This window comes from Octopus bimaculoides, chromosome 1 (genome assembly GCF_046866305.1).
Source record: "Octopus bimaculoides isolate indiv1 chromosome 1, ASM4686630v1, whole genome shotgun sequence".
NCBI classification, from domain to species: Eukaryota; Metazoa; Mollusca; class Cephalopoda; order Octopoda; family Octopodidae; genus Octopus; species Octopus bimaculoides.
The window spans coordinates 201,631,075-201,651,507 of NC_142928.1; the positions used below are offsets into that span (position 1 = coordinate 201,631,075).

General features: G+C 42.7%; 1 protein-coding gene across 3 annotated transcripts in view; it reads right to left on the reverse strand.

Annotated features, from left to right (window-relative positions):
• The window catches only part of LOC149137947 (protein mono-ADP-ribosyltransferase PARP14-like), a 507,224-nt gene that overhangs the window by 107,687 nt on the left and 379,104 nt on the right, over nucleotides 1–20,433 (reverse strand). The window lies entirely within an intron of this gene.

Genomic DNA, 20,433 nt, shown 5'->3' on the forward strand with positions numbered 1-20,433 from the left:
ACATATACATTTTAAATCATAAACTCTGCTCTATTCGTTAAGGTGTGCTTCTTATTCTGATATATGTTATACTGACAATTTACATATATACATGTGTATATGTATATATATATATATATATATATATATATATATATATATATATGGTGGTTGTCTACTCCTTAAACAGAGTTTGACCACCTCCTGCACCTACACCTTAGCCTTTTCATGGCGTCTGATGTGGCTTTTTAAACCAGACAGTGTTTTGAGAAAACACCCACACAGATTGCACCTCTGATTTGCACTACCAATACCTGCAGGTAAGTTCTGCTCATTGTGGATCCTAACATGTCTTTTAAGACCCCCATTGGATTTGCAAGCCCTCTGACACACATATATATATATATATATATATATATATATATATGGCAAAATTTTCACATTGCTTAAGTAAATGGAGTCGCATGAAACGATCGTACTGCATTAATTTTGGATATCCTTGTTGTTTATTTTGACTATACACACACACACACATATATATATGTGCACCAGCATGACCGCAGCCACTTGGCTGAAACACATAAATAAATAAAAAAAATATATATATATATTAGCTGGGCATAAAAAGCATCAGATGTGGTATACAAGAGAGACAACTGCACACCGCATCTGAAGAAGTTTCAGTCTCTACCAGTGGAAGGAAGCTGGGAGAGGCCGAGGAAGAGATGGGATGAGGTGGTTAAGCATAATCTTCAAATGTTGGGCCACATGGAAGCAATGACTAGTGACCGAGACCCTTGGAGATATGCCAAAATTGAGAAGGCATGTGAAACCAAGTGAAATCATAGCTGTGGTCTTTGTCAGTGTCACCTAACTGCCAGCCATGCCAGTGGCACGTAAAAATTACCTTTTGGGCATTGTGCCTCATACAGGTAATATGGCTGATGCTGGTGTCAGGTAACTAGCACCCATTACATAGATGTTAGGAAAGGTATCCAGCTGTAGAAACCATGCCAAATCAGACAGGAGTATAATGCAGCCCCTCACCTTGCCAGCCCCGGTCAAACCGTCCAACCCATGCCAGCATGGACAATGGATGCTAAATTATGATGATGATAATATACATACATATATGCATGCTATCATCAGCATTATCCCCATCTACATTTGATATCAATGCTGGCCCAAGTTGAACAAAATGATAATATAAAGACACGTCCGAAAACTGTTATATATACTCCTATCCATACTGGGTTCAAACCCACATTTGGCTCTGTCAATCATGCCACTCACCACATTTCATCTTCCTAACACCCATCCCTCCATTACTCTTCTAACTATGGTCCCACTTTACTGCTGTAACCATTTCAGAGCAGAATCTGCACATATTCATCACCACCACCACCACCACCACCCTTTCGTTAATACCAGTTGGCTCTCTTTCATCATCCTCTCCGTCCATTCATCCTTCCATCAATCATCCCCTTCCCTCCCTTCACCAATCTTTCCCACCACCACCCCACTCTTAGCTACACCTTACTCTGCCAGGCTTCGTGCTTAACACTTCTATCTGCAATCATTCTCAACACCCTCTCACATCCATTGTTAATACTCCCTCCAATTTTGTGGCCCCACTCACTATAGCCACCCTCATGTATCTCTGACTCCAATCTCTTTCACAGTTCATCATCTTTGCTTCCCCTCTGCTGTCACATCCCGGTCATCATCTCTCTACTTTCTCATCTATCAACAGATTGATGACTCTGCTGTTCTCCACCCTTCCTAAGCTGCTTCTTGTCACCTCCTTCTTTCCGTCAGTCTTTCAACTCCCCCACCCACTCAACTCCACCTCATATCATTGTTCCTCACTCCCTTCATCCACCTCTAGCCCCATCTCTAACCCCTGCCATTCACATCCCCCACTCTGATGCCATTACCCTCCCATTCCTTCTTTCCTCATCCACAGTCTCCCTTATACTCCCCTTCTTGTAACTTGGGACTATGCTCTGGCACCCTATTACCACCATCTCTCTCCCTTCCAGACACTGTCATGCACCCTTGCATACACATAAGGAAGCCACGAGTCTCCTCTATAGCCAGACAACTGTGCTTGACCCTCTGTCAAAATTTAGGCCTTCTACCCCTGGCATCAAGCCACCTCCCCACCCAGTTCCATCGGGAGTTTTATCCTATTCTATTCTTTGCTTTGTTCTGCAAGCTACTTGTTGACCTCACCAGTGCTGGTGCCATGAGAAAAGTAGCTTCCAGTCCACACTGTAAAATGGTTGGCATTCTGAAGGGCAGCTAACCAGCCAACTGAGTGTGGAATCTAACACAGATCTAGAGACCACCAGATCCTGTCAAACTGTGTAATCTATGCCAGAACCAAAGACAGCCATTAAATGATGATGATGAAGATGACGATATGTGAATAAGTCTAAGACACCATCAACTAGGAAAACAAACACTCGTACATTTGTTAATAGAGTGGGCAGTTTACCATAAAGTATACAGTATTATAAATCTATTTCAGCCATTCTTACAAATCAGTTTTGCACAGGGTATCATGTAAGACTGTGCTCATCAGAGTGGCCAGTGTGGAAATATGGCAATGGGTTTCTGACAGCAAGTGCCACATCTCTAATTGCAAGAGATAATTAGAGAGGAGGATTCCCTCATTGGTTATGCTCCTTGTCCAAAATATCTGAGTGAGAAGTAACTGCTGGCAAAGTGGTTTAGGTTTTAATTAAGCATCTGGGTGGAGAGAGTTCTTGAATATAAGTTCTCTTTTTGGCAAGGCACAATCTTCACCTTCTGCTACCATTGAAGTAACGATTACTTTTCTTCAGCAATCATACATGCATAGCCATGTATGTAGTATTATTCTTTCATAGACATCAAAGGAGGTCTTGGGATTGTTAAATATGGCTCTGAAAGGACCTTTTTGTCATGCCTACATATTCCCACATGTTTTTCTGTTTGATGAAGCAACATTCAAATGATACTGAATGGAAATAAGTAGAAGTTTTCACTGTATAATATGCTGAATATTAAGACAAAGACAGTTCATAATTCCTGAGAAAATATTTAAACAGGGAAAATGAAAATGTCTTCTCACAAAATTGACTGATACAGCTTTGAGAAGCACCTTAGGTTGTTCTAAGCAGAAAAAGGCAAAGTGAGAACAGCTGTGATGGAACTTAGTGACATAGTTCTAAGAAAGTCCCAGAAGACTACATAAGAAGACCTGTTGAGTCAAGTAAAACCAAAATCATAGCAGTGGCCAGTGTCCCCTGACTGGGTTCCTTGCCAGTGGCATTTAAAAAGCACCATCCGAATGTGGTTGATGCCAGTACCCCTTGATTGGCCCTTGTGCTGGTGGTACATATAAAGCACTATCAGAACATGATCTATGCCAGGCCCGCCTAACTGGCTACTGTAGTGGTGGCACATAAAAAGCAACCACTATACTCTCTGAGTGGTTGGCGTTAGGAAGACCATCCAGCTGTAGAAACATTGCCAAATCAGATTGAATCTTGGTGCAGCCACTGCCTCTCTAGACATCAGTCGAACCATCCACCCTAGGCCAGCATGGGAAACGAACATTAAACGATGATGATGATGATGAAATATATACGCAGGTGCAGGAGTGGCTGTGTCGTAAGTAACTTGCTTACCAACAACATGCTTCCAGGTTCAGTCCCACTGCATGGCACCTTGGGCAAGTGTCTTCTACTATAGCCTCAGGCCAAGCAAAGCCTTGTAAGTGGATTTGGTAGAGGGAAACTGAAAGAAGCCCGTCGTATATATATATATATATATATGTATACGAACAACCATGCGTAAGTTCGCAAGGAATGAAGCCAGTATGCTCCGCTGGATGTGTAATGTCAATGTGCATACCCGTCAGAGTGTAAGTATCTTGAGAGAAAAGCTGACATAAGAAGCATCAGTTGTGGTGTGCAAGAGAGACGATTGCACTGGTTTGGACATGTGGTGAGAATGAATGAGGATAGCTGCGTGAAAAAGTGCCACACCCTAACAGTTGAGGGAACCCGTGGAAGAGGTAGGCCCAGGAAGACCTGGGCTGAGGTGGTGAGGCAAGACCTTCGAACATTGGGCCTCACCGAGGCGATGACTACTGACCGAGACCTTTAGAAATGTGCTGTGCGTGAGAAGACTCGGCAAGCCAAGTGAGATCGTTGCCAGCGACCGATAGAATAGGTACTAGGCTTACAAAGAATAAATTCTGGGGTCGATTTCCACGACTAAAGGTGGTGTTCCAGCATGGTCACAGTCAAATGACTGAAAACAATAAAAGAATATATATATATAAAAATAGCCAAACACCTACTGCTGCCGTCCAAAGGAATTGGTATAAAAGACAGAAAACCAGCCAACTTATTACAGTCTGTTAAAGTCTGTCATACCGGCCATGACGAAGGGAAATAGCCCTGAAACTCGAGTCGCCTTTATATATATATATTTATATTTATATATTTATATATTTGATCCTTTATATTGAACACTCAATATTTCATCTACATTCAATACTTTCTTTCATGGTGCCATCCATTTTTATTTTATTTTATTTTATATTTTATATTGTATATTATATTATATATTGTATATTCCATATTCTATACCCCACATTAGTTCTGCAGGAATATAAATAAAACATAAAAAACAGACAGTGTTGGAACTCTTTTAAACAAAATAATATATTCCTCTATACACAATCATACAAAAAAACCCACCTTTTTTGTATTTATTTTTACTCGCATATATATATATATATTCTATTGTGTATAAGCCAACATGTCTGTGAAACAAACAAAATTAACGGAATCGGAAAAAATTCTGATGGAAATTTCATCCAAACTATCAATCCTCATCACAACGATAGAAACACAATCCTCTATCTTAAAAGAAATAGAAAAACAATCAACAGATGGAAAACTCATCAACGAACATACAAACAATGAAATGAAGAATCTCACGGAAATCATACCAACAATTATAAAGTCTACCAAAGAAAATCTACTACAACCTCCGTGGATATCAGAAATAAATGAAAGAAATCTGGAAAATGAAGCCCACCGAAAAAGAAAAGAAATTTGGCAGACATGGAAGAAATCTCTCAATATAAGAAAACAAAACTTCTGGAAAGCATATAAATGCGAAAAATATGCCGAAACACACTCAGAATGGATTTCCTTAACGGCACCCATACTTCCTCGGAAGTACCTAATTAAAGAAATTAGAGGAGAACCAGAGGAAGAAACAAAACTCCGATGGGATCTCGCATTAACAAAATTCAGGACCGACATTTCTATCACCCTGTCTAAACAATCCCGTTATAAAACCAAATATGAAGCAATCGACAGCCTTATTGAAGAAGAAATATCAAAACTAGCAACTGGCAATGTAGAAGAAAAAATGCGCGAACTATGGATCAAAGATATCTCCAGAGAAGAGAACAAATCACGCAAATTATGGCAGCAGAAACAACTATTCCTGGATAAATATTCTACCAACTACGGTAAAGAATTTAGAACCCAGAGAAATAACAGTAAAAAAGAACAATCTCACCAAGGTAACAAAAACCAGAGCATGAGGCAACATCAACGCCCATCCCACCAGGAATCAAAGAGGAACTACGGTAAGAACTCTTCCCCTTTTGTACGCAAACACCCTAATCTACACATTATAAACAAAAAACATGAACAAAATAAATATTTCTCTGATCAGACCTTTAGACGTAGGAACACCAGATCATTTTCAAAACCTCAACAAAGATTACCTACAAAAAACGGGGAAAAAAACCGGCCTAGAACCAGAAACAATACCAGACCATCCTCTCAGATCACTAAAACCAATACTTACAAATTGAAAAAGAAGATATTTAATTCTGAAAATAGGAAGGCAAACATAACAACACCAGGTAAAATAACACAACGAAAACACAAACTTCAAATCAACACCAACAAAAATAGTAACCATACACAGAAAAAAATTCATTTTTTAATGTCAGGACAACAAACACGATAAGAAACACTCCAAGAAGTAACATACCCAAAACAATTGGACACATAGACCCTAAGATAATTAATCTTTCCAGAAGAGATCTTGATAATGATGAAACCCAACTTCTGTTAAAAGGCCTGAAATTTACACCTACACCAACAGTCAACCACCATGAACTAAAGGAAGATATCCAGAAATTCTGTCGCAAATTACGACTTGTCGAATTCTTCACCACCAATATTAATAATAAAAATAATAATGAAACCGAAGATTCTTTAGTGAGGAATAAATCAAATTTCACCCCACCAAAAGGCAGAAATATCTACCTGGACCAATATATTGACACCCTATCAAACTTCCCCCTAAAACAAAATACCAAAATTAGGCCGAACATTAACAAATCAGAGATATCTGCACTTAAACGCATACAAAACGATGAAACAATAATAATTAAACAAGCAGATAAAGGGGGTGCAATCGTCATCATGGATGTGGAATACTACAAGGATTTAGTTGAGGAACAACTAAATGACACAACCTTCTATTGTGAAATACCCTCGAACATAGACCACCACATCATGAAGAAGATCAACCACTTAGTTTCTAAACACTACAACTCACTCACTGACAATGAAAGAGACTACATCACCAACTTCGAACCAAAACCCAGTAACTTTTACGGCTTACCCAAAATACATAAGTCAGAAGATATTCAACAGGGAGTAAAGGAACAAGGAAGTGAATACATAAAGTGCTACATCCAAAAGATTTAAAACTTAGACCAATTATAGCTGGCCCAGTATGCCCTACTCACCGTCTAAGCAATTTCATCGACATTCTTTTGAAGCCACTTTGTACATACATACCCAGTTTCATTCGGGATGACATCGACTTTTTATCCCATCTTCCCAAAACCACTGAAACAAATTCAATCCTACTGAGCTTCGATGTAGTAAGCCTATACACAAATATCCCACATGATTTAGGAATAAAGGCGGTTGAATACTGGGTAAACAAACACAGAGAAGCAATTCCCAACAGGTACACGGTGACATTTATACTAGAATCAGTGAGACTTATCCTGGAAAATAATACGTTCTTCTTCAATGGTAAGAACTATATCCAAATTAAAGGCACGGCTATGGGGACGAGGTTTGCCCCCGTTTATGCGAATTCGGTGATGGGTTACTTGGAACAAAAACTCTACCAGGAAATAGAGGAGAGATATAACACCGAATTTAGGAAGCTTATAGAAAAAGCATGGAAGAGATACCTGGACGATTGCTTCATAATCTGGACCAAACCTCAAAGCATTGTGGAAGAATTTAACACCCTCCTGAACAACCTACACCCATCCATCCAATTCACAAAGGAGATGAACAGTAGCAGATTACCATTTCTAGATATAATGGTAATTAAAAAGAACACCGCCATTACCACAGATATATATTACAAACACACAGACACACACCAATACTTGAACTTTAAATCGTGCCATCCACCCCATACAAAACGCAACATACCGTACTGCCTAGCCAGGAGAATATGTACTATTGTAGAGGATATAGAGACCAGAAATCAACGCCTGATGGAACTGAAAGAATTTCTGGTGAAGCAAAAATACCCATCACGACTCATAGAAAATGGTATTCAGCGAGCTTCGAAAATACCCATACAACAACTGAGGACACCGCAAAGAAAAGACAAACAGGAAAAGATCATTCCATTTATAGTGACACAAAATCCATGCCACCAGAACATCTTTAATATCGCCAAAGCGAACTTACCGATCCTTGCACAAAGTAAGGAATTGAGAAATATCATTACAGATCAAAATATAACTCTCAGTAAGAGACAACCTAAAAACTTGAAAAAACTATTAACAAAGGCAAGGTTTGACCTCAGCAACAAAAATCAAACATTCACTGTATCCAAATGCAATGATAGCCGATGCGGCACATGCCGATCAATCCATACCGGCCCATATATGAACACAAAAACAGGGAAAATATTCACCAATGCGAACATGAACTGCAAAAGTAGAAATCTAATCTACTGCATCAAATGCCCTAATTGTGAAGAATTGTACGTTGGCCAGACAGGTAATGCACTATCGGAACGCTCACGGGTACATCGACAACAGATTAAAAACCCAGAAGTCCGCCAAATACCACTGAGTAACCATCTAGCAACATGTGGTCATCAAACTTTTATTATATTTCCATTCCATAAACTTTACAACCGGAATGAAATTGAAAGAAAATGCAAAGAAAAGGACTTTATTAAGAAATTCAAACCCACTCTTAACAAACAATGATTAAATCCATCTTACTTGGGGTTTAAAAATCTTATCCCTGTAACCAAAACACAAAAAATCTCTCAGATATCATCATTTCTATAAATAGATTTGGCATCATTTCTAAGAACAGCCAAACACCTACTGGGGTTTAAAAATCTTATCCCTACAACCCACACAAAACAATAAATTAAAATATCATCATTTCTAAAAATAGATTTAACATCAATTCTAAAAATAGCCAAACACCTACTGCTGCCGTCCAAAGGAATTGGTATAAAAGACAGAAAACCAGCCAACTTATTACAGTCTGTTAAAGTCTGTCATACCGGCCATGACGAAGGGAAATAGCCCTGAAACTCGAGTCGCCTTTATATATATATATTTATATTTATATATTTATATATTTGATCCTTTATATTGAACACTCAATATTTCATCTACATTCAATACTTTCTTTCATGGTGCCATCCATTTTTATTTTATTTTATTTTATATTGTATATTGTATATCAGGAATTTCAACCATGTTTCGTGGTCTGCTACCACAACAGCTCCTTTATAGGATCCAGTTAGCTGAAGACATCATCAGGAGGAACCACGTCCGGTTTCGGCCCCTACTCCTCTACCGTTTTGACGTGGCGGGGCCCCTCCTTTCGGAGGTGTCTTCAGCTCTGGTGTTGGGTGCATGTCTTCTTTCTTCTATTCCCTGGCCTCTTCGATGCAGCATCAACGAGTGTCAGCGTCCGACTGATTGTCTTGTCAAATTCCCCTTTTTTATACCTGCTGCTAGGCTCCAGCAGGCAGCCCCAGCTAGTTGTCACGTGACACTGTCTAAATTTCCCGCTGCTAGGGTCCAGTAGGCAGCACCAGCAAGTTGTCACATGACACTGTCTAAACTTCCCGCTGCTAGGCTCCAGCAAGTAGCTCCAGCAAGTTGTCACATGACACTGTCTGAACTTTAACTGACAATGGAGGGCGCGAAGCCACTTCACTGTCAGCCTGTCTCACCTAGACTTGTTATGACTTTCAAGCCATATTCGGTCTTCCCTCTTCAGCCATATATAGAAGCTGGCTTTTTCGACCGCCTCCTGTATTCTCCTTATCAGTTTTCTAAGTTCCGAGTTTGAAAACGCAAATCTTCTCTTGAATAGCGTTGTCATTTTTCTTTCAATGAAGCCTCTAGCCCCCACTGCCAGATGGTAGTACTCGACAGTCCATCCCTGTTCTCTGCACTCTTCGATTAATTTTTCAAATCTCTTCTCCTTTCGTTTCTCTGCATTGTCGATGTTTTCTTCCCATGGTACTGTCAGTTCTAGCAAGATTCCTATTCTCCGTTCTGTGTTCCATATGACTAAGTCTGGTCTTTTTGTTGTTTTTATAAGTGGAAAAATTGCTAGACTTCCCAAATCCGTGGCCAGCTCCCAGTATCCCTTCCATCTTTCGTCTATCTCATATATTTTATTTGGAGGCCTGATCTTATGTCCTTTTCCCTCCTTCTGGAAGTATATTTTCTTGCGCTTTTCCACTTTGGGGTACTCTCCTCTGTTGTATCCCTCGATCTTCTCCTTGAGTGCTGCACTTATGACGCCAAGGACTTGATTATGGCGCCATGTATACCTTTCCAATGCTAATCTGCAGTTTGACAGAACGTGTCTCACCGTCGCTTTCTCCCCGCATCCACATTCATCGGTTGTTTTTATGTTCCATCGAACTAAGTTCGCCGGTGAGGGTAGACCGTCGAAGGTAGACTTGATCAGGAAGGATGTTCTTGCTTGTTCCCAAGCCCAAAGTTCCTTCCATGAGATTCTGCGACTGACCACGTTTTCCTCCCATCTCAGGCACTGCCCCTGTTGACTGCATTGCACCAAATGTACATTCCGCCTTTCTTCTTCCTCCTTTCTTACTTTGTGTACCACTGCCTCTTTCATCTCTTTTACACTGCTCTTGCAAAATGGCCTGAAACTGCTCGTCCCTAGGCCGGCTCTTGCTTCTTGCGTTGCTCCAACTATATCGGCATGTTTTAGTATTCCGATCGCCCTGTTTACTGCCTCTTCCGCATTCCATTTCCTCCCTGTTCGTACCTTTGGAGGGTTTTCTCGGATGCTCTGATCTTTTGAATACCTTAGCATCATTACTGTCCTCGCCTTTCCTGCTTTATATTCCTCGGTGATCGATGCTATTGGAAGTTGCAGCACGGGTTTTCCATATAGTGCAGTTGTATTGAGTGGTTTCGGCAGACCAAGCCATTTCCTGATAAACACACTGCATCTTTGTTCTATCCTTTCTACTCTACTCAAGGCTATTTCGTACATTTGCAATGGCCACATTATCCTTGGGTACAGTCCAAATTGCAGTATCCAACATTTGAATTTTCCAGGCAGTGTTGTTCTGTCAATTGCCTTCAATCCTTGTTCTACTAACTCATGTGTCTCTTTCCCTTGCTTCTTATCATTTAATAAATCTCTATACCATCTGCCAAGACTCTTTACTGGTTGTTCTTTCACCGTTGGTATATCTTCACCTTCTATCCTGAATTTCACTTCTTTTTGGACTCCTTTCATGAAAGCCAAGCTTCGACATTTTTTGGCTTTGAATTTCATTCTTGCCCATCCTATTAGTTCATCCAACCGCTCTAACGTTCCCTCTGCTGCTTCTCTACTTTCCGATAGTAGAGTGATGTCGTCCATAAAAGCCCTTAATGGTGTCTTTATAGCAGCTTTCTCACAGTTTGTTGACCTTAGTAACATCTCCATGACTAGCACAAATAAGATGACTGATATCGTGCATCCGGCTGCAATACCTACTTCTAGCCGTTGCCACTCCGTTGTGAACTCTCCTGCTGTAAATATCATCCTCATGTTGTCGTAGTAGGACATGAGCATTCGTTGAACATCTTTTGGAATCCAAAAGAAGTCCATCGCTGCTCTGATTACCGCGTGTGGAACAGATCCATATGCATTGGCAAGATCTAGCCAAACAATGTGCAGGTTTTTCTTCAGTTGTTTTGCACAGGTGATAGCTTCCCAGATGGCAAATGCGTGTTCTATGCACCCAGGGATTCCGGGGATTCCTGCTTTTTGGATTGCTTCATTAACGTAACCGTTATGCTGTACGAATCTTATGATACGTCTAGCAATGATTTCAAACATGATTTTCCCGTCAGTATTTAATAATGAAATTGGTCTAAATTGTCCTAGTGTTTTTGCATCTTTCTCTTTAGGTAAATAGATACCTTCAGCTATACACCATCGCTCCGCTACGTGTTTCTTCTTCCACATTTCTCGTATCAATGCAAATAACTGTAAACGCAATTTCGGGCAATACTTGTAAACCTTGTAGCTCACACCGTCGTTCCCTGGTGAACTTTTTGCTCTTGCTTTTTTTATGAAGTCCTCTATTTCTTTCCGTTTGATGTCACTCAAATCGAAAAATACCCTTGGTTCAGGTGGTTTCTTCAGTCCGTGCATTTCTGGGAGTACTTTATTTCTGTCAGAGTCGCTGTACGTCTCTTTAAGATGTTGTTCGAGCTCTTCTTTCGTGCAATCCAATTTTCCGCTTTTACTTTCAGTAAATAAATGTTTCGCGTATTGATAGGGATTGTTCACAAAGCTACGATAGTTCTTTTCTCTCTCCTTTCTTCTGTTCTTCCTTCTTTCTTTTCTCAGTAGTTCTCGATGCCTCTTTTTTATCTCTTCATATAGCTGCTTTAGCCCTTCGCTTTCCTCCTCCTTTGCATCCCTCCATCTGGTTCTGAGTTTTTTCTTCTCTTCTCGAATCTTTGCAATCCGTCTTTCTCTCCTCGATGATTCTACCCTTCCTGTTGTTTCCAGTCCAAATCTTTTCTCTCCTTCCTGGTAGATTGTATAAGCCAGGTTCTCGAGCTTTTGTTCGTCGTCGCCTTTGAATTTGGTGGTCATTCTTGATACCTCGTTGTCGAATTTTATATAACTTGCTGCGTCATTTGCTTTCGGCCACTTAATCTTTGTCTTCTTCACGCCTATCACTGTTTGTGACTGTTCTAATTCAACTGTGGAATGTCCCTCGCTGTGGTTATTTTCCCGGAGGAAACATATATGTATATGTGTGTATGTGTGTGCGTGTGTATATATATGTATATATATATATATATATATATATATATATATATATAATACACACATATATATATAATATATGCATATTTCATCATCATCATCATCGTTTAACGTCCGCTTTCCATGCAACCATGGGTTGGACGATTTGACTGAGGACTGGCAAGCCAGAAGGCTGCACCAGGCTCCAATCTGATCTGGCAGAGTTTCTACAGCTGGATGCCTTTACTAATGCCAACCACTCCGAGAGTGTAGTGGGTGCTTTTATGTGCTACTGGCATGAGGGCCAGTCACATGGTGCTGCAAACAGCCACGCTCAACAAGGTGTATTTTACGTGCCACCTGCAAGGGAGCCAGTCCAGCGGCACTGGCAACAACCTCGCTCGAATGATTTCCTAACATACCACCAGCACAAGTGCTAGAAGGCAATGCTGGAAACGATTACGCTCAAATGGTGCTATTTACATGCCACCGGCATGGAAGCCAGACAGCTGCTCTCACAATGATCCTGCTCGAATGGTGCTATTAGCGCTCCACTGGCACAGGTGCCAGTCATCGAATTTGGTTCAATCACGATTTCGATTTCACTCGCCTCAATAGGTCTTCGCAAGCAGAGTTTAGTGTCCAATGAAGGAGAGGTTGGCATGGGTGCCAGTCGTCAAATTTACATCAATTTCATTTGCCTCAACAGGTCTTTGCAAACAGAGTTTAATGTCCAATGAAGGAAAGGTATGCATAAGTGGGCTGGTTACACCCCTGGCAGAGGCCTCGGATTATGGTCTCACTTGTCTTGCCGGGTCTTCTCACACACGGCATATTTCCAAAGGTCTCAGTCACAAGTCATTGCCTCGGTGAGGCTTAATGTTTGAAGGTCATGCTTCACCACCTCATCCCAGGTTTTCCTGGGTCTACCCCTTCCACAGGTTCCCTCAATTGTTAGGGTGTGGCAATTTTTCACACAGCTATCCTCATCCATCCTCACCACATAACCATTACCAGCGTAATCGTCTTTCTTGCACACCACAACTGATACTTCGTAAGTTCAACTTTTCTCTCAAGGTACTTACACTCTGTCTAGTATGCACACTGATATTACATATCCATCAGAGCATACTGGCTTCATTCCTTGCGAGCTTACACATGTCCTCAGCAGTCACAGCCCATGTTTCACTGCCATGTAGCATGGCTGTTCGTATACATGCGTCATACAGTCTGCCTTTTACTTGGAGTGAGAGGCCCCTTGTCACCAGCAGAGGTAAGAGCTCTCTGAACTTTGCCCAGGCTATTCTTATTCTAGCAGCTACACTTTCATCGCACCCTCCCCCACTACTAACTTGGTCACCCAGATAGCGGAAGCTATCAACTACTTCTAGTTTTTCTCCCTGGAATATGGCAAAAGTTGTTTCCTGCACATTTTCACTGTTTATTGCACCTGAACATCTACCACATTCAAAAACTATCTTCCTAGTTCACCTGCCTTTGATATTGCTGTACCACTTATGTGTCCACAGCTTACACTAGGTACATCTTATAGAGTTTCTACCTAAGCCTTTTCTACAGATCGAGCAGGGCCATCTACCTGAAGTGGTTTGTGTTTTATCTGCCTTCCTACTTATTAGGATTTTGGTTTTAGCTAGGTTGACTCTAAGGCCGTTCGATTTCTAGTCCTTGCTTCCACACCTGAAACTTCTCCTCTAGTTCTGATAGTGACTCAGCAATTAGTGCAAGATCATCAGCATAGAGGAGCTCCCAGGGGCATCCTGTCTTGAATTCCTCTGTGATCGCCTGGCGGACTATGATAAATAGGAGGGGGCTGAGGACAAAACCTTGGTGAACCCCTACCTCTACCCGGAATTCATTACTGTACTCATTTCCAACCCTTACCTTACTGACAGCCTCCCTATACATGGTTCACACAGCTCTCACTAACCATTCATCTATCCTTAGTTTCCTCATTGACCACCAGATAAGGGATCGGGGGACCCTGTCAAAGGCTTTCTCTATGTCAACGAAAGCCAGGTACAAAAGTCTATTTTTGGCTAGGCATTTCTCCTGCAGCTGTCTTACCAGAAATATAGCATCAGCGGTCCTTTTCCCTGGAACGAACTCAAACTGCATCTCATCTAAACTGACTCTCTCCCTAATTAGTTGGGCTATGACCCTCTCTGTGACTTTCACTACCTGATCCAACAACTTGATACCTCTGTAATTATTTGTATCTAAAGCATCACCTTTACCTTTGTAGCAATTGACTATGGTGCTGCTACACCAGTCATTGGGTATGACTCCTTCGTGTATCACCTGGTTCGTAGTATGGGTGACTAGGCTATAGCCGACACTGCCAGATATTTTGAGCATCTCTGCAGTGATTCCTGATGGGCCGGGGGCTTTCCCTGTCTTCATACTCTTAATTGCTTTATCTACCATGGTACCGTCAACGCGGATAGCTGGTCCCTCTGTTGGGTCAACATTCGGCAGACTTTTTTTTTCTCCCATTCATTTTCTTTATTGAGCAACCTTTCATAGTGATGTCTCCAAACCACTTTCTTTGCAGCTGTAGTAACGCTGTGCGCATGCGTAGTCTCACGCATGCGTGGAATTCAACATCCAAGCTTTCCCGCTTGATTCTCTCTCTTTCTTGCTGGCCAGTGATTGAACATGGCCGTGTCTAGCTCGCTCCATCTTTCGAACTTACGCTAGACAGCTCACATCAACATACCGATGTCCCAACAACCATGTTCTCACACACAGAAGGCGCCTCAACAAACAAGATTAAAGCTGTATATTTTCCACCATGAATAAATATTGTTTGTGTTGATAGTTTGGAGTTCAGCGTTCCGTTCGATTCTTAATTTAATATAGGAAAGTCAGGTGTACATCTAATGATGTATAACCCACTTTCCTATACAGCCATGTTTAGTGCAAGCGTACCATCATCCATGCGAACACATTTCTCTCCTACGACATCACGATTCTCTCTCACACACTGTCTTGCAACACGAAATACTTCAAATCTTTGGTCCTCGCAGGGCAGAACATTGGCAATTTTTTTTCTTATCTGCTTCCCCTCTGGGTAAATGAACCTGTCGCCTAGCTTCCCTTCTGGCAGTCTGATACAATTCCCTGCTACCACCGTTCTTCCAGTCCTGTTTCTTTTCCCTAATTGCCCTGTCAACAATATTGTTCCACCACCACGTTATTTTAGGTCGAGAGGGGACTTTGCACCATCCACAGATCTGGTCAGTGGCCCACAGCAGGTTGTCCCGTAGAAACCTCCAGTTGTCTTCTACATCGTGTGAAGCTATATCCCCTTCTATTTTGTCAAAGGCTTTGAGTAATATGCCTCTAAATCTCTGTCCATTTGCAGGACCTTTATGCTTCCAGACCCTTCTCTTCCATGCTGGTCACCTTCTGGGCAACCACTTAGCCCTGATCCTGAAGTCACTAATAACTAGTCTATGTTGTGGGGTACATATTTCGCTTGGGAAGGTTTTGGTATTTATAAGCAGCCATCTTTCCCTTTTCCTGGCGAGGATGTAGTAAATTTGGCTAGTGTGTCTGCCAGATTGGTAGGCGAATGGGTGACTGGCAGGTTTCCTGAAGTTAATATTACGACCATAAGGTCATTTGCATCACAGAACTCCAGCAGCTGTGTTCCTTCCTCACAGCAGGAATAGAAAAACCATAGTCACCATGTACGCCATGGAAGCCTCCTGCATGTTGTCCAACATGTCCATTGAAATCACCAGCCACAAAGAGAAGGTCCCTGTCATTTGTTAATGAGGTAGACTGCAAGAGGGTGTCATAAAATCGGTCTTTCTATACATTAGGTAGCCCCGGTCGAGGGGCAGGGGCTGAGATAATGGTGGCAAACCCATGGTGAAGGACTAATCTAATCTTAAGTATTCTGTCGCATACTCTAACTATCTCGATTACCTTATCCACCCATTTCCCTGCAAGAAGTATATCCACGCCCCCAACCCCGTCTGTGTTCCCTGCCCAGAAAATCTTGTACCTGTGTTTTTTGCCTGTGAGGAACCTAGCGGAACCTCCTTTCCACCTTACTTCTTGGGTGCAGTAGATATCGACACATTCCCGTTCAAGCATCTCAACAATGTCACCAATCTCACCAGACCTACCTTTCAGTGAGCCAATATTGGAGTGCGAACCCTGAGGGTGTGGCAGGTATGGGCCCGTGAGACCCTGGGACGGGGAACAGCAGTATCATATACCTGAAAAGAAAGCTCGCATTTGATAGAATTCACAAACAAGCAGTAGCCCTCAATTCAACCTGCATACACTACACTATCATATTTTTGCACTATATGATCACTACTGCACTATATCTATATATATATGCTAATAGAACCCACGACAAAGCTCTCTTAGCCCACGGTACGCCCGCCCTCCCACTCCCTCCACCAGTACCGGAAGTTTAGATCATCTTCCATCCCTAGCTGTCTCCCGCGAACACTGCTAGGGATCATATAGCACCCCTCCCCTCTTATCGACCTTATAGTGCATAAAGATTGGGTAGTATATGAAGGTTGTAGGTATTGTTTTGCTTATGAATTCTGCCAAATGCAAGCTTTCTTTTCAGGTACACGACACTGCTTTCCCCCATCCCAGGGTCACACGGGCCCAATCCTCTGACGCCCACTCCTCTCACACTGTCAGGATTGGCACTCTCAACATCGGCACGCTGAAAGGTAGGTCTGGTGAGATTGTTGAGATGCTTGAACGGCGACGCGTAGATCTGTGCTGCCTCCAAGAAGTAAGATGGAGAGGAGGTTCTGCTAGGCTCCTCACAGGCAAAGAACACAGGTACAAGATTTTCTAGGCAGGGAACATTGACGGAGTCGGGGGCGTAGGAATACTTCTAGCAGAGAAATGGGTTGATAAGGTAATTGAGGTCGTTAGAGTAAGTGACAGAGTACTTAAGATTAGACTAGTGCTTCATCATAGATTAGCTACTGTCATCTCAGCCTATGTTCCTCAACTGGGGCTACCGGATGGGCTGAAAGACCAATTCTATGACACCCTCTTGCAAACTACCTTGTCGACAAGAGACAGGGACCTTCTCATTGTGGCTGGAGACTTCAATGGTCATGTCGGACGTCATGCTGGAGGCTTCCATGGCATACATGGAGGCTATGGCTTCAGTTCCCGCAACGAGGAGGGAACCAGACTGCTGGAGTTCTGTGATGCAACCGATCTTATGGTATGCAATACCAACTTCAGGAAACCTGCCTGTCATCTAGTCACCTACCGATCCGGCAGACACTCTAGCCAAATCGACTACATCCTCGCCAGAAATAGGGAAAGAGGGCGGCTTATAAATGCCAAAACCTTCCCTGGCGAAGAATGTACACCCCAACACAGATTAGTAGTTAGCGACTTCGGGATCAAGGCAAAATGCGTGCCCAGAAGTAGACCGGCTTGGAGGAGAAGGGTGTGGAAGCTTAAAGACCCTGCAAATGGACAGAGACTTAGAGACATGTTACTCGAGGCATTTGACAAAATAGAAGAGGATATAGCTTCACACGATGTAGAAGACAACTGGAGATTTCTACGGAACAACCTGCTGAGAGCCACTGACCAGATCTGTAGATGGTGCAAAATCCCCTCTCGACCGAAAATAACGTGGTGGTGGAACAATATTGTTGACAGGGCAATTAGGGAAAAGAAACAGGCCTGGAAGGACTGGAAGAACGGTGGTAGCAGGGAATTGTATCAGACTGCCAGAAGGGAAGCTAGGAGACCGGGGTACTTAGCCAGAGGGGAAGCAGATAAGAAAAGATTTGCCAATGTTCTGCACCGTGAAGACCAAAGGCTTGAAGTATTTCGTGTTGCAAGACAGTGTGTGAGAGAGAATCGTGATGTCATAGGAGAGAAATGTGTTCGCATGGATGATGGCTCACTTGCATTTAATGAGGCTGCAAAGAGAGAGGTTTGGAGATGCCACTATGAAAGGTTGCTAAATGAAGAGAATGAATGGGAGAAAGAGAGTCTGCCAAATGTTGGCCCAACAGAGGGACCAGCTATCCGAGTTGACAGTACCATGGTAGATAAAGCAATTAAGAGTATGAAGACAGGGAAAGCCCCCGGCCCATCAGGAATCACTGCAGAGATGCTCAAAATATTTGGCAGTGTCGGCTATAGCCTAGTCACCTGTATTACGAACCAGGTGATACACGAAGGAGTCATACCCAATGACTGGTGTAACACCACCATAGTCAACTGCTACAAAGGTAAAGGTGACACTTTAGATACAAATAATTACAGAGGCATCAAGCTGTTAGATCAGGTTATGAAAGTTACAGAGAGGGTCATAGCCCAACTAATTAGGGAGCAAATCAATTTAGATGAGATGCAGTTTAGGTTCATGCCAGGTAAAAGCACCACTGATGCCTTATTTCTAGTAAGACAGTTGCAGGAGAAATACCTAGCCAAGGATAAACCTCTGTATCTAGCTTTCGTTGACATGGAGAAAGCCTTTGACAGGGTCCCCCGATCCTTTACCTGGTGGTCAATGAGGAAACTTGGGATAGAAGAATGGTTAGTGAGAGGTGTGTGAGCCATGTACAGAGACGTTGTCAGTAAGGTGAGGGTTGGAAATGAGTACACTAATGAATTCCGGGTAGAGGTGGGGGTCCACCAAGGTTCTGTCCTCAGCCCCCTCCTATTTATCATAGCCCTCCAGGCGATCACAGGGGAATTCAAGACAGGATGCCCCTGGGAGCTCCTCTATGCTGATGACCTTGCACTTATTGCGGAGTCACTATCAGAACTAGAGGAGAAGTTTCAGGTGTGGAAGCAAGGATTAGAATCGAAGGGCCTTAGAGTCAACCTAGCTAAAACCAAAATCCTAATAAGTAGGAAGGCAGATAAAACACAAACCACTTCAGGTAGATGGCCCTGCTCAGTATGTAGAAAAGGAGTAGGTAGTAACTCTATAAGATGTACCCAGTGCAAACTATGGACACATAAGTGGTGCAGCAATATCAAAGGCAGGTTAACTAGGAAATTAGTTTTTGTATGTGGCAGATGTTCAAATGCAATAAACACTGTAAACAAACAGGAAACAACTTCTATCTCATTCCAGGGTGAAAAACTAGAGGTAGTCGATAGCTTCCGCTATCTGGGCGACCAAGTTAGTAGTAGGGGTGGGTGCGCGGAAAGTGTAGCTGCTAGAATAAGAATAGCCTGGGCAAAGTTCAGAGAGCTCTTACCTCTGCTAGCGACAAAGGGACTCTCACTCAGAGTAAAAGGCAGGCTGTATGACGCATGTGTACGAACAGCCATGCTACATGGCAGTGAAACATGGGCTGTGACTGCTGAGGACATGCGTAAGCTCGCAAGGAATGAAGCTAGTATGCTCCGCTGGATGTGTAATGTCAGTGTGCATACCCGACAGAGTGTAAGTACCTTCAAAGAAATGTTGAACCTAAGAAGCATCAGTTGTGGTGTGCAAGAGAGACGATTGCGCTGGTAGGGTCATGTAGCAAGAATGGATGATGATAGCTATGTGAAAAAGTGCCACATCCTTGCAGTTGAGGGAACCTGTGGAAGAGGTAGGCCCAGGAAGACCTGGGCTGAGGTGGTGAGGCAAGACCTTTAAACATTGGGCCTCACCGAGGCGATGACTTCTGACCGAGACCTTTGGAACTGCGCTGTGCGTGAGAAGACCCGGCAAGCCAAGTGAGACCTAAATCCAAGGCCTCTGCCAGGGGTGTTGCCAGCCCACTTATGCGTACCTTTCCTACATTGGACACTAAACTCCGCTTGCGAAGACTTGTTGAGGCAAGTGAAATCGAACTAAATTCGACAACTGGCACCCGTGTCAACATCGTCTCCTTCTTTGGACACGAAACTCAGCTTGCGAAGACTTATTGGGGCAAGCGAAAGCGAAATTGGGATAGCACCTGTGCCCAGCATTGCCTTTCTGGCACTTGTGCTCGTGACATGTGTAAGGATTTTCAAGCGAGATCGTTGCCAGGGCCCCTGGACTGGCTCTTGTGCGGGTGGCACATAAAAT